Here is a 15,523-nt window from a genome sequence, read left to right as displayed (position 1 = left end):
GAGGACTGAGGACTTTTGGCAAACCCCTGCTGATGTAATGAGGCAGCAGAACGAACCATACTGAACAAAGAAAATTTCCAGCAGGCATCATCAATATATATGCAGCGACCCTTGGCCCCTGCCAAATCTAAAGCGGTGCATCAACAACTATATATCTATGCATCCACAGCCATGATGCCTTGCAGATGCCGCACCACATACGAGCCTATGAACGCTGGAATACCCAACGGATCCGACGCACGATATATTTAGTGCCTTGAACATAACCGCATCGTCTTGAGACAGAAAAGATTGAAAGACGATAGACAACAGTGGCAAGATTCAGATTCGATAGACAACAACATCGTAAAATTCAGATCTTAGCATGTCTTCGTAGCTTCTTTTGTGCGTAACAATATGCATTGATGTGCAATTTTATTTTTGCAGGGGATGTGCATTGTTATATAGTCAACTCACTTCCCATCAAATTTTATACGTACATTGTCATCACCTTTTGAATTTTCAGGTGCCTAAGAAGCAGAGTGATTAAGAATAACACAAGACAATTAAACACGAAATGTCAACCCTTTAACTGGTGAACTTATTATAAGCATTGATATGAGCTTAAAAGAAAAACATATATATAACAGTCATACTACTATAAATCCGCTATAACTTAATATAAGTCGGTTATTTAACAGTCATACTACTATTTAGAAATATCTGATAGACGCTTGCAGATAAACACTTTGAGTTCTTTTTTTTGTAGGGAGACTTAATGTAGAGTTCTATTTATGTATGTGACAACTTCGAAGTTGTAGAATCTATCCAATATCACGGGGTAACGATAGAAAAAAATATGAAATTATTACTTTTAGTACCTTATAAAATATGGTACATGAGGTGAAAAGTTTTATTACTTTGAGTTTGTTGCCAAGAATAACCTACAAGATTTTAGCAAGTTTAGCTAATACACACCGATAAGTGCAAAATCCATTAAGTACAAAAATAAGTGGTACACATTTAGTAATAAAAACAGATATATATCAAACTACATATGTGCAATGTGAAAACAATACATAGTAACAATATTGAAACCTTTAACCAATCAACGAAAATGGCAAAGAGAAATTTGAATATAATGTTTCTAATATCTTTTTCTAGGTTGTTCCTAATATCGTAGTAAATCATTACAGAAAATGATTCCACAACAATGTAACTACTTTATTTCGAAACATAAAAGCATACGACATGCATGGTAGAGAATTTTTTTCTCGAAATCAAAACCAATAGAATTATATCTAGCTGCGCAAATGCGCGGGTAACACCACTAGTTCTAATAACAGCAACATATATGGATTTTGTCATATGATTTCCTTTGTTCAAGTAATAAGCAATTCACAATGTCAAGTATGGTTCAAAAACTTCATTGGGAACTAACAAACTATAATCTCAGTCATTGAAGCAATTGCAATTTATCGTAACATCGGAAAGAGTCAATAATAGAGCTTTTCAGCAAGCTCACATACTCAACTCTCTCATAATCCCCTATAATTGTTAATACTCACGCAATACTTGTGGTTATAGAGTTTCAACCGGACACTGAGAAAGATAGGGGCTTATTGTGTTGCCTCCCAACGTATTCACCTTTAGGTGATGTCAATAATAATAGCCTATGCCAACTTACATCCAATTGGATATATGAATCATGATCTTTCAAACACGAAGAACTTGCCAAAGGATAAAATGAAAAAAGGGAAAGGTGAGGATCACCTTGACTCAAGCAAAAAGTAAAAACATAAAGTAAAAGATAGGCCCTTCGCAGAGGGAAGGAGAGGTTGTCATGCACTTTTAGGGTTGATGCACGAAATCTTAATGCAAAAGAACGTCACTTTATATTGCCCCTTGTATGTGGACCTTTATTATGCAATCCGTCGCTTTTATTACTTCCACAACAAGTTCATACAAAGCTTATTTTCTCTGCACTAATAAGTCATACATATTTAGAGAGCAATTTTTATTGCTTGCACCGATGACAACTTACTTGAAGGATCTTACTCAATCCATAGGTAGGTATGGTGGACTCTCATGGCAAAACTGGGTTTAAGGATATTTGGAAGCACAAGTAGTATCTCTACTTGGTGCAAGAAATTTGGCTAGCATGAGGGGGAAAGGCAAGCTCAACATGTTTGGAAGGTCAATGACAATATACTTTAACTGAGATGTCGGAAAACATGAACCATTACGTTGTCTTCCTTGTCCAACGTCAACTCTTTTAGCATGTCATACTTAATGAGTGCTTCACAATCATAAAAGATGTCCAAGATAATATATTTATATGTGAACCCCTCTTTCCTTATCACTTCCTATTAATTGCAACGATGACCAAGGCTACGTTCATCAACTCTCAACAATTTTTATGCCTCATACTTTCTATGTGTGAAGTTATCACTATCCATAAGATCAATATGAACTCTTTTGTTCTTTCTACTTTCTCAAGATCATAGCAACATAGCAAAGCCCTTGACTCAACACTAATCTTTATTATAGATAGCACACGGACTCGATTACATAAAGAGATCACAAAGCAAAACTCAAAACTACTTGATATCAAAACTTCAACTACTAATAGATCAAGATACTACTAAAAGGATGTCAGGACCCCGACTCGATGCCACATAGATCTAGCATGTAACACTTCATATCACTTTGCGGCCTCACGCACGGTATTCCCACGGGTGTCGCCTTACCTTTACCCGGGACCGTTTGCGCCTCTTGGCACACGTATATGATGGTGTCGCTAGCACCCATATGATAAGGAGCCCGGGCTGACATGGCTAGTCGTAAACCCAAAGTGGCACTAACTTACAGGGACAGGCATCCATGACCCAGCATCGAACGTGTCGGTCATCAGCGAGTGAATCCAGGCTGTAGCACTGGGCTAGCAGGACTCCGGTGAACCGGGCTGTAGCGGGCTAACAGGACTCCGGTATTCATCGCGTGACATTTCCCCGAAGGGACAGACACAGGAACGAAGAAGGACACATGCCGGCCAGCCTAAGTGTTCCGGAGCAGTAGCAAGCTACCATGGCTCGGTGGAAACACTAGGAGACATTTCCCGGTAAGAGAGGCTACTAAAGATAAACAACTAGATAGTCAGATCCCACACATACCAAGCATTTCAATAACATACACACAATATGCTCGATATGTGCGATACAACATGGCATCACAAAATGACTCTACGACTCAAGTAGTTTATTCATTAGGCTCCGAGGAGCGAGATATTACAAACATGGGTCTCATGACCCAACACTCAGAGCATACAAATCAAAGCACAAGCGGAAGCTATCATGTCTGAGTACAGACATCTATAAATGAAAAAGGCTGAGAAGCCTGACTATCTACCAGATCCTGCCGAGGGCACAAGATCGTAGCTGAGGTAACAAGCTAAACGTCGAAGTCCACGTGGAACTACTAGTGAGACTGAAGTCTCTCTGCAAAAACATAAAATAGGCAGACGTGAGTACAAATGTACCCAGCAAGACTTACATCAGAACTAACTACATATGCATCATTTTCAACAAGGGGATGGTGGGGTTTAACTGCAGCAAGCCAGCTTTGACTCGGTGGCTAACCTGAACTACGACTGCAAGTAACTCTTTTGAGGTGGCGCACACGAGTCCACATATTCACCATATCAATACACCACTATGGATCCGCTCCCGTCTCCCTACGAGAACGCCATCCATAGCACTCACGCTTATCTTGCGTATTTTAGAGTATCCACTTTCACTTGTCTATGAACTGATATAAGCAACCCAGAAGTCCTTTACCGCGGACACGGCTATTCGAATAGATGGTGTTAACCCTGCAGGGGTGTACTTCTTCATACATGTTTCCACCACTTAGCGTCTGCACACGACATGTGCTCGGCAGACTTCAAGCGAAAGCCGACGTGGGTGTAGACCACGACCTACCTAAACACTGAAGTCTCTAGTCCAGGTTTATCGCCTATTCGGGTTCCATCCATGAGGAGATCCGGCCGGAGTTTCGCTCACAGCCCCAAACGATGTGAACAGGGTTCCGTGACACCAAACGGGCGCCCGGTATACCCGGCCACGTGCCTACTGCATCACAGCCCACCCCTACGGTCAGCGCTGTCCACGGCCTCCAGCATACTACAAACACCAGAAACTACTTGCAACTCCTGGACAGAGGACAAGGGTGAATAAGAAGTCGAGCGGGGTCATATTTCAGGGCCCAATGTATGGTAGTAGCTGAATCATGGATCACAAACACAGAACTCAGTTCCTGAGGACGGCTTCAATGAGACAACCCACCATGTACTCCTACATGGCCTCTCACCGACACCTTTTACCAAATCGTGTTCACACACTTAGCTCACACACAGTAGGACATGTTCACCTGCCTCTGATTCATCCCCGATGAATCAGACCTGACTCAACTCTAAGCAGTAGCAGGCATGACAAACAAGCATGAATGAGTAGGCACATCAGGGCTCAAACAACTCCTACTCATGCTAGTGGGTTTCATCTATTTACTGTGGCAATGACAGGTCATGCAAAGGATAAAGGGGTTCAGCTACCGCAGCAAGTAACAAATATGTCGTTGTTGTCCTAATGCAGTAAAAGAGAGCAGGAGCGAGAGAGTGGGCTTTTATCGGAATGAACAAGGGGGTTTTGCTTGCCTGGCACTTCTGAAGATAACATTGAGTCTTCATCAGTGTCAATGATCACATCATCAGTATCATGTCTATCGAGAGGGGACAAATACCGGCAACACAGAAGGGAACACAATCAATGCAATGCACAATATGATGCATGATCATGACATGGCAAAATGAATGTGTTTTGAGCTAATGCAACTAGCAACAGATTAAATGAAGTTGGTTTGAATACAAGATTCAAATTTAAACTCCATATGTGATTATTCAAATGCCATTTAATTGATTTGTGCTAAACAGCAGCTATAAGTTGTTCTAACATGCATGAAAATGGTACAGATGGATTCCTTGAATTTTTCTGATAATTCTTCATATATAAATTATTTAATTTGGAGTTACGGTTAATTTTCTATGAATTTTAGAAGTTTTAGGCATTTTCTGAAATTTCAGAATTAAATTAAATCCAGAAAATGGTTTATTGCGTCAGCGTGACGTCACAGAGGCGTCAGCAGGGCTGACCAGGTCAAACCTGACGTGTGGGGGCCACACGTCAGTGACACTGGGGTTAACCCTGGGTCAAACCCGCACTGACCAGGGTTGACTTGGCTCTAGGGCCCACTGTCAGCGGCTGGTGGGGTGGCTAATGGTGGGGATTAGCGCTAAATAAGCCGCCACGTCAGCCTCGCCGGAGTTCGGCCGGCGATGACCAAACCGCGCGGCGGTGCTTCGCCGGAATGGGCTACAGGCGGCGGAAAAGCGCGCGGAGACCACCGGGGGGTAGCCCGTCATCGTCCGCATCCAGTGGAGCATGTGGGATGAGCTGGGGAGGCCGGAGCTCGCCGGAGTGGAGCCCGAGGCGGCGGCCGGAGCTCGGGCGAGGTCGGGGTTGGCGTTTGGGGGCACGGGAGGAGGGGCTGGTGGGCGCTACGGGCTCCTGGGAGCAAACCGAGTGCTATGACGCGCCCAGGCACGAGCTACGGCGTCTGTAGCCACGACGGCGGCATGGCCGGCGGCGGTGAGCTTTCGGGCTCGTGGGGAACGACGCTACAGCACGGGGGCGAGCATAAGTGCTTAGGGGATAAGGTAAGTGGCTCACGGCGAGTCAGACGGTGCAGACGGCGGGGCCGGGGAGGCTCTGGACGCGCCGAATCGGTGGGGTCGATCTCCGGGCACCGGAGATAAAGACGACGATGCTCCGGTCAACTGCGGCCTCCTCTGGTCGCGTGCGTCGCGTGGGTAGCTTCACAGGGTCAGGGCGGAGCTCAGGGATGCATAGTGGGAGCGAGGGGGTGGCTGTGGCCCCGGTAACGGCGTCGGTGGCGATGGGCTCCGCTCGGGCGCGTGCAGGGAGGGAAGCAGAGGAGGGAACGGGGTCCAGGGGAAGAGAGGGGAGGTGCAGGGGGCGAGGGGAAGTGCGTGGCGTCACCAGAGGGCTCGGGGAGGAAGCAGGAGGTGGCCAGAGCAGGGTGGAGGTGGCGCGCACGGCGGCGTCGCGGTGTCCGCGTCCTTCTGGCGAGGAGGAAGACGACAGGGGGGTAGCGGTGGCGGGCTGGGCCGTGCTGCTGGGCCAGGTGGGCTACCAGGTGAGCGCCAGGTAAGGTTTCTCTCCTCTCTTTTATTTCTATTTTAGTTACTGTTTTCTATTTTCTGTAATTGTGTTTGGATTTATTAAAAATGCCAGAGCATTTCCAAAAATCATGCAACTGACTGTGGCCACTGTTTGGAATATTTCCAACAGTAAACATTTCAGTTTGTGATTATTTGAGCATTTAAAATATTATTAGCAATTAAATGCCCAAATGCAAATACTATATAATTTAATTCAAAAATCCAGGAATAGCCTATAAATATGTTCATCATTTTTGGAAGAGGTTTTCACCTTTAACAGAAATTATGAACATTTCCAAAGGGCATTCTGGGTTATTGAAAATATTTTTATTGAACCTAGTTAAATTTCATTTGGTGCTAGGGTTTCAAAAATCCCCATTTCAAATTTAAATGAAATTTAAACATGGTGCAACACTCTAATGCATGCACTAGGCATTGTCAGAACTAGGGATGTGACAACTCACCCCCACTAAACAAGAATCTCGTCTCGAGATTCAAGCGTAGGGTAAGGTGAAGGGGAACGCAACTAGTACAATCTTCACGATCCAGGTTGCACTTCATAGGAACGTTGATTTGAACACCATTATTGTCTTGAAGTCTTGTTCTGAGAAATCCTGCCAACATGACATGGAGGGAAGAAGGAAACTCTAGAAGGGTCGATCTTCTTGAAGATCGAACAACTCACGGAATGAGACATAGGACCATCTCTCGGGTTGAGACACGAGATACACATCAAGAGGGGTGGAAAGAAACGGATGACGAAGGTTCACTAGGTAGACAATGATTCCACACCTAAGAAGGTGGTGAACGGTTGTCAACGTAGCGAGGAGTTGAGTTGCCATGATACCACGACGAAACATCCTGGAGGGGGGTGATTCGTAGATTATTATCTTAAGTGGCAAAAAGAATTACCTTTGATATAGAGATCGTTAAGACCCTCTATATCAGCCTAAGGCAAATCACAGCAATCGATTGGCGGGGTCGGTAGAATGGCATACTTGGACTTGGATGATGTGGATTACCTTGTTGAAGACAACGTAATGGATGATTTTTGCTTATCACCGGAAATGGAAGAGACCCATGGTAGAATGGCACATTGGCGGTGCAAGCTAGGAACAAAATGCAAATGCTGGGAATGATTCTGGTAATTGGGGAAGAACCCAACAAAAGAGAGTGAATTCACTGTTTGAAAAGGTCATAGCATTTGCCGAGGAAACTGAGAGCAAACCCAGCTAGTGCCGAGGATAACACGTAGCGCTTGTGCGTGCTCTCAAGAACTTGAGCATTTCCACAATCATCAAGGTTTTACCAACATCCATGTCAAGGGTCCGGTAACACAACTCACTACCATGATGAATGGTGATGGAAGATGCAGATGCAAAGGAAGATAACACCTTCTCAGATTTCACCTTAGCGAAGCCAAGGAACAAAATCTGGATGATCGACCGAGAGACATTTAGCACTCCGCTTCAAATGTTCTCCTTGATGTGCTAGTGTAACCCATTCATAGAAACGGTCTGGTATCTAGAACATCAAGTAAAGGTCGGACTTCGGGAGCACAAGAATCCATAAGGAACAACTAGGGAGGTAATTCCTACGAAATCCTTATGGGGAGGTGGCCAACTTCCTCAAACAAGATACTATAATAATAGGTCTACCAGATGGGTGTGTTGGCCGCGACATCCACCTTACCGGTTATCGGGAGACCCATATTATAGTTCTTGGGGAAATGTTCCAACCATCATATCTGCCTGAGATTCAGCTCTGGTTGGTGTTAGGATATTCCAGGCTCATCGAGTCTTAGGAAGAAAAATGAAAGTTTGCAACACAAATCGACGAGATGACGTTGCGGGATTCTCGGGAGATGAACTACGATAGCAAGCTCCAAAACATGAGCTGGTTCTGCTACAAACATGTGAACACGTTGTCCCAGACAAGCATGACCACGTGGTAGTCTTATAATAAAACACTACCGAGTTCAGGAGGGGGAACCATCAACGAGGGTATCGAAGTTCTTTCATAAGTCCGGATTAGCTCTTATGAAGGAACTCCTTCTCCTTGAACAAATCAATCAGTGGCTTGGTGTGCTAGGGATACATATAGATTGAAGGTTGCAAGTCTTCAAACCACAGCATTCTTCGCACGTGTGCATGACTGATTTGGAATGATTCCAAAGAAAGCAACATTGACTTTCTCGAATCCACGGCGGCAACTTGCATCAGATGCATATGAATTAAAGGAAGTCACAACCTTCATCCAAACATATGCTTCATGAGCTAGCATGAACAAATGCTTTCAAAAGTTTCCAACACTAGCTTAATGTTCAGCAAAATTATGGAGAAGACAAGGATGTTGTCAATGGGCACAACAACAATTCATCTGGGTTTCCTTTTAAAAGGAATTCCATAGTTAAGTGAACAAGTGATAGCATTGGTCAGACCCAAAAGATATAATGGTGTATGCTCGAGGGATCAACCACGAGTAAGACAACATTACGAACATCGTTGGTTCCGACTTGATTTGACGATAGCCCACACTCAAATCAAAGGATTGATAAGACAATAGGTCCAGCAACTGATCACAAGGACCAATCGATGAAGATATCATCTTTCTTCAACACACACTACACAAGAATATCCCTTTGGAACGAACTAAGTCAGGCAAGCTTTTATCTTCCAACCCTCCAAGTTGTCGTTTAGCTTAACCAACTAGCTCAGGGATATCTAACACCGATTCTTGGAGAGAAGGTGGTTCACAAGAAACCGACTTGATCACGAGCTCAACATAGCAGTCAGGTGACAACCTGGTAATACTTTCAAGAAGATATTCGGAAAATCACGAACCACCGGTATGTTACTAAGCTCGAGAACAATCTTGCTTTTGAGGGCAAGACGATATGATCAAATGAGTGAGGACTTGACAAGATCCTAACTCATCAATCGAAGGGTGCACCGAAATAAGGACTAGGTAGCACGATCAGTCTTAGAAGGATGATTCGAAACCAACATACTAAGAATGAAATTATTATCCTTTAACTACCAAGCAACAGAGTTGCTAGCAGTATTGATTTCACACATCACAATTCATTTGTCGGTATTCCGGTTGCATCAGCACGAGGGCCGAGGAATGAACAGTGATGGCAAGAAGTATCACTGTACCAAGAGTTCATGGGATGGTGTGCAATTCCTATAACAATCTCGATATAAAATATGTAATACTCCAAGGTAGAGCAGAACCAAAAGCTGGATTGGCATTTGATCTGCGGAATACAACTACTTTGACCCAATCCTAGATATGTAAGAGGTACTGGAGTTTGTTTCTCCTAGTCATTCCGGAATAGAATGGCTTGACAGACCACAAGAGTCATAGGCATCGATGAACGAACGCACGCATACTCTTGACTATCAATTGATAGACGAGGGTCAGAATGCAACTAAAGAGAGACAACTCAAAGGAACATATAACTTTCTGAGTTGTGGATGCATAAATTAGTATGTCGAACCGAGTTCAACATAATTCTTCCGGATAACCCATGCAGAAAGGTAGAACTGGCAGAGTCACAATATATAATGGAGAACTCATCAAGAATAATCCTGTTGTGATATTTCAGTTCAACGAGGAACTTCTGCCATAATAGTTCATAGTATTTGGAAGAAGGAAATACCACGAACTTCGAGGACTATCGCAAAGTTACTAATATCCTAAAGGAACTAGCAAACACTATCGACATGAAGTAGGTAGAGTGAATCTCGGGTTCAAGAACCCAGGGACAGAATACCTATTACTAAGTAGCATCACGGGATGCTTCCGAGAATAAAGGCCAGAATCTTCACACTAGGACACAAATCATGGCTAGACCACTAGATGATCCCCTAAGCACTTAGGGTCATAATAATAATTCCAACATATATGTCGAGGCAATAATTACCTCAACACACCGATTAGTGTGGTTAATCTGGCCCATGGGAACATCGGAAACAGAAGGAAGGGATTTGCAAATGCATCGGACTATTTAGAAACCTGGGATGACTCGGACAGCATAACGGCTATAATTGCTCAAAAAGATTTGAGACAATCACAAAAATGGTGGCATAACCACTCAGAAGCACAATATCAAGGTTCCGAGATCAACAATTAACATACAGAAGTAGTAGAAACTGAAACGAGGCTTAAGTCCAACAATCTATAAGTCTACTGATTAGTAACACGTGATCCTAATAGAAAGAAGAGATAGCCTAGTTCTTAATCCCCGCAGCAAAGATAAGATGACTCAGATCAGAAGGGCATGAGGTATAAGGAGTAAAAAGAGCCTTACGTTCCATCCCACAATCAACTCCCTTATATAACTAAAGAATTTTCTAGACTCAACTTCGACCAGTTTGGCTTGGTAATCCTACAGGCAGTCAAGCTCTGATACCAACGCTGTCAGGACCCCGACTCGATGCCACATAGATCTAGAATGTAACACTTCATATCACTTTGCGGCCTCACGCACGGTATTCCCACGGGTGTTGCCTTACCTTTACCCGGGACCGTTTGCGCCTCTTGGCACACGTATATGATGGTGTCGCTAGCACCCATATGATAAGGAGCCCGGGCTGACATGGCTAGTCGTAAACCCAAAGTGGCACTAACTTACAGGGACAGGCATCCATGACCCAGCATCGAACGTGTCGGTCATCAGCGAGTGAATCCAGGCTGTAGCACTGGGCTAGCAGGACTCCGGTGAACCGGGCTGTAGCGGGCTAACAGGACTCCGGTATTCATCGCGTGACATTTCCCCGAAGGGACAGACACAGGAACGAAGAAGGACACATGCCGGCCAGCCTAAGTGTTCCGGAGCAGTAGCAAGCTACCATGGCTCGGTGGAAACACTAGGAGACATTTCCCCGTAAGAGAGGCTACTAAAGATAAACAACTAGATGGTCAGATCCCACACATACCAAGCATTTCAATAACATACACACAATATGCTCGATATGTGCAAATACAACATGGCATCACAACATGACTCTACGACTCAAGTAATTTATTCGATAGGCTCCGAGGAGCGCGATATTACAATCATGGGTCTCATGACCCAATAATCAGAGCATACAAGTCAAAGCACAAGCGGAAGCTATCATGTCTGAGTACAGACATCTATAAATGAAAAAGGCTGAAAAGCCTGACTATCTATCAGATCCTGCCGAGGGCACAAGATCGTAGCTGAGGTAACAAGCTAAACGTCGAAGTCCACGTGGAACTACTAGTGAGACTGAAGTCTCTCTGCAAAACATAAAATAGGCAAACGTGAGTACAAATGTACCCAGCAAGACTTACATCAGAACTAACTACATATGCATCATTATCAACAAAGGGGATGGTGGGGTTTAACTGCAGCAAGCCAGCTTTGACTCGGTGGCTAACCTGAACTACGACTGCAAGCGACTCTTTTGAGGTGGCGCACACGAGTCCACATATTCACCATATCAATACACCACTATGGATCCGCTCCCGTCTCCCTACGAGAACGCCATCCATAGCACTCACGCTTATCTTGCGCATTTTAAAGTATCCACTTTCACTTGTCTATGAACTGATATAAGCAACCCAGAAGTCCTTTACCGCGGACACGGCTATTCGAATAGATGATGTTAACCCTGCAGGGGTGTACTTCTTCATACATGTTTCCACCACTTAGCGTCTGCACACGACATGTGCTCGGCAGACTTCAAGCGAAAGCCGACGTGGGTGTAGACCACGACCTACCTAAACACTCAAGTCTCTAGTCCAGGTTTATTGCCTATTCGGGTTCCATCCATGAGGAGATCCGGCCGGAGTTTCGCTCACAGCCCCAAATGATGTGAACAGGGTTCCGTGACACCAAACGGGCACCCGGTATACCCGGCCACGTGCCTACCGCATCACAGCCCACCCCTATGGTCAGCGCTGTCCACAGCCTCCAGCATACTACAAACACCAGAAACTACTTGCAACTCCTGGACAGAGGACAAGGGTGAATAAGAAGTCGAGCGGGGTCATATTTCAGGGCCCAATGTATGGTAGTAGCTGAATCATGGATCACAAACACAGAACTCAGTTCCTGAGGACGGCTTCAATGAGACAACCCACCATGTACTCCTACATGGCCTCTCACCGACACCTTTTACCAAATCGTGTTCACACACTTAGCTCACACACAGTAGGACATGTTCACCCGCCTCTGATTCATCCCCGATGAATCAGACCTGACTCAACTCTAAGCAGTAGCAGGCATGACAAACAAGCATGAATGAGTAGGCACATCAGGGCTCAAACAACTCCTACTCATGCTAGTGGGTTTCATCTATTTACTGTGGCAATGACAGGTCATGCAAAGGATAAAGGGGTTCAGCTACCGCAGCAAGTAACAAATATGTCGTTGTTGTCCTAATGCAGTAAAAGAGAGCAGGAGCGAGAGAGTGGGATTTTATCGGAATGAACAAGGGGGTTTTGCTTGCCTGGCACTTCTGAAGATAACATTGAGTCTTCATCAGTGTCAACGATCACATCATCAGTATCATGTCTATCGAGAGGGGACAAATACCGGCAACACAGAAGGGAACACAATCAATGCAATGCACAATATGATGCATGATCATGACATGGCAAAATGAATGTGTTTTGAGCTAATGCAACTAGCAACAGATTAAATGAAGTTGGTTTGAATACAAGATTCAAATTTAAACTCCATATGTGATTATTCAAATGCCATTTAATTGATTTGTGCTAAACAGCAGCTATAAGTTGTTCTAACATGCATGAACATGGTACAGATGGATTCCTTGAATTTTTCTGATAATTTTTCATATATAAATTATTTAATTTGGAGTTACGGTTAATTTTCTATGAATTTTAGAAGTTTTAGGCATTTTCTGAAATTTCAGAATTAAATTAAATCCAGAAAATGGTTTATTGCGTCAGCGTGACATCACAGAGGCGTCAGCAGGGCTGACCAGGTCAAACCTGACGTGTGGGGGCCACACGTCAGTGACACTGGGGTTAACCCTGGGTCAAACCCGCACTGACCAGGGTTGACTTGGCTCTAGGGCCCACTGTCAGCGGCTGGTGGGGTGGCTAATGGTGGGGATTAGCGCTAAATAAGCCGCCACGTCAGCCTCGCCGGAGTTCGGCCGGCGACGACCAAACCGCGCGGCGGTGCTTCGCCGGAATGGGCTACAGGCGGCGGAAAAGCGCGCGGAGACCACCGGGGCGTAGCCCGTCATCGTCCGCATCCAGTGGAGCATGTGGGATGAGCTGGGGAGGCCGGAGCTCGCCGGAGTGGAGCCCGAGGCGGCGGCCGGAGCTCGGGCGAGCTCGGGGTTGGCGTTCGGGGGCACGGGAGGAGGGGCTGGTGGGCGCTACGGGCTCCTGGGAGCAAACCGAGTGCTATGACGCGCCCAGGCACGAGCTACGGCGTCTGTAGCCACGACGGCGGCATGGCCGGCGGCGGTGAGCTTTCGGGCTCGTGGGGAACGACGCTACAGCACGGGGGCGAGCATAAGTGCTTAGGGGATAAGGTAAGTGGCTCACGGCGAGTCAGACGGTGCAGACGGCGGGGCCGGGGAGGCTCTGGACGCGCCGAATCGGTGGGGTCGATCTCCGGGCACCGGAGATGAAGACGACGATGCTCCGGTCGACTGCGGCCTCCTCTGGTCGCGTGCGTCGCGTGGGTAGCTTCACGGGGTCAGGGCGGAGCTCAGGGATGCATAGTGGGAGCGAGGGGGTGGCTGTGGCCCCGGTAACGGCGTCGGCGGCGATGGGCTCCGCTCGGGCGCGTGCAGGGAGGGAAGCAGAGGAGGGAACGGGGTCCAGGGGAAGAGAGGGGAGGTGCAGGGGCGAGGGGAAGTGCGTGGCGTCACCAGAGGGCTCGGGGAGGAAGCAGGAGGTGGCCAGAGCAGGGTGGAGGTGGCGCGCACGGCGGCGTCGCGGTGTCCGCGTCCTTCTGGCGAGGAGGAAGACGACAGGGGAGTAGCGGTGGCGGGCTGGGCCGTGCTGCTGGGCCAGGTGGGCTACCAGGTGAGCGCCAGGTAAGGTTTCTCTCCTCTCTTTTATTTCTATTTTAGTTACTGTTTTCTATTTTCTGTAATTGTGTTTGGATTTATTAAAAATGCCAGAGCATTTCCAAAAATCATGCAACTGACTGTGGCCACTGTTTGGAATATTTCCAACAGTAAACATTTCAGTTTGTGATTATTTGAGCATTTAAAATATTATTAGCAATTAAATGCCCAAATGCAAATACTATATAATTTAATTCAAAAATCCAGGAATAGCCTATAAATATGTTCATCATTTTTGGAAGAGGTTTTCACCTTTAACAGAAATTATGAACATTTCCAAAGGGCATTCTGGGTTATTGAAAATATTTTTATTGAACCTAGTTAAATTTCATTTGGTGCTAGGGTTTCAACAATCCCCATTTCAAATTTAAATGAAATTTAAACATGGTGCAACACTCTAATGCATGCACTAGGCATTGTCAGAACTAGGGATGTGACAAAGGATCGAACTAAATAAAACGGTAAAGATAGGAGTGTGATGGTGATACGATACCGGGGCACCTCCCCCAAGCTTGGCAGTTGCCAAGGGGAGTTCCCATACCCATGTGATTATTTCTCCTTCTTCACGGTTGGTGTTATGATCTTCTTGGCGATTATGCCCTTCAGGATACGGTTTTCCTCCTCGAGCTTATTGACTTGTTGTTTGAGGTCCATATTTTCTTTACAGAGCTTGCCCGTGATAGACAAAGCTCCTTTTACCCAAGGATGCTGCATAGCTTCTGAAGAACAAGTGAAACTCTTTTTCATATTTTCATAAGAAAGAAATCTGGAGTTGAAAGAAGTGATCGAAGTAGGGACAGCCAGGCTAGGTAGTTTCCCCATAGTGAATTCTGCTTGGAGGCGAGAGGTAACTTTTTGATCTTCCTCCATGGCATCTATCCTTTTCAAATCAGCCTCCATCTCATCCTCCGTTGATGGTCCAAAGTGATAGGCATCGCTATTTGCTCCTGGACCTGGCGTTGGGGAGACACCCGGCTCTCCCCAACTGATTCCTGAGAAGACATCCTGCTTTATTCTGCAACAGGAATAGCTCGAAATGAAAACAGAGGATATTTGCATGATACGGTGGTCAAAACCTTCGGGAGTATATATAATGAATTTTTACCGACCAAAATATGTAACATACAAGAAAACGGAGTCCGGGAGGCACACGAGGTGCCCACGA

Source organism: Triticum dicoccoides, chromosome 3B (genome assembly GCF_002162155.2).
Source record: "Triticum dicoccoides isolate Atlit2015 ecotype Zavitan chromosome 3B, WEW_v2.0, whole genome shotgun sequence".
NCBI lineage: Eukaryota > Viridiplantae > Streptophyta > Magnoliopsida > Poales > Poaceae > Triticum > Triticum dicoccoides.
This window is presented reverse-complemented; position numbering follows the sequence as displayed.